This window comes from Guyanagaster necrorhizus, assembly GCF_019112545.1.
Source record: "Guyanagaster necrorhizus MCA 3950 unplaced genomic scaffold BT62scaffold_19, whole genome shotgun sequence".
NCBI classification, from domain to species: Eukaryota; Fungi; Basidiomycota; class Agaricomycetes; order Agaricales; family Physalacriaceae; genus Guyanagaster; species Guyanagaster necrorhizus.
In genome coordinates this window covers 945562-946580 of record NW_025064898.1, presented here as the reverse complement: position 1 = coordinate 946580, position 1019 = coordinate 945562, and positions in this window count along the sequence as shown.

Below are 1019 nucleotides of genomic sequence, written 5' to 3'. Positions count from 1 at the left end.
TGTATTGAGTGGTTAGGTGTTGGTGTTTGAGAGTTCATTCCTCATTCACTTCTCTTAGTCACTTAGCTGTTACCAAGCACATCACCATTCTGATGCTTTCTTTGCTGATGATGACTCTGAGGTATTCAGTTTCTAATACCTCAAATTCACACTTCTCAGCCTTGAGGAAAAGTCAATGTTTCCTCATCAAGGATAGCACCTGTCATACCATCCTTCAGTGTTCTTTGGTTTTTGATATGATGAGTATATCATCCAAATAGATTGTCACCTTTCCTGTGGTGATGAGATCTTTGAAGATGTCATTCATCATCCACTGGAAGGTAGCTGGTGAGTTAGTGAGTCCAAAGAATATAACTGTCAGCTCGAATAGGTCTTGGTTGGTCCAGAAAGCAGCCTTCCACTCATTGCCTTCTTTGATGTGTACATTGTTATATTCCCATCGGATGTCCAATTTGGTATAATATTTGGCACCTCAGAGTTTGTCTATTAACTCTGTGATCAGAGGAAGTGGATAATGGTTCTTGATTGTCATCTCATTCAGTTTCCGATAATCCTGTACTGGCCACAGTTTTCCATCCTTCTTTTTGACAAAAAGGAAGGGGGATGCCATTGGTGATTTTGATGGCTGGATCCTTCCACTAGACAAGTTTTCCTGGAGGAATTTGTCTAGTTCTTGTTGTTTGTTATTACTTAATAGGTAGCATTTACAGTTCAGGTTGGCATTAGAGTTAGAGATTAGTTTGATGGCATGGTCCCAGGGCTTTGCATTGGGTAGTTCATCGAAACTTTCTTTTTCAAATAAATCCTGATAATCATGAGCCTACATAGGCACCATCTTCTCGAATGTTCTTTCCTCTTTCCCCACATTGGCCTTTGCTGCTAGGTCATTAGCATAGTGTGTGGCTTGAATGCTAATGGCCCTTTGTGGATCAATGGCAAGGATGGTTTCACTGTCTTCCATCTCTTTGTCTCATTGGTCCTTAGAGTCATCATCAGGTAATTCAAATGGAATTTTCTGA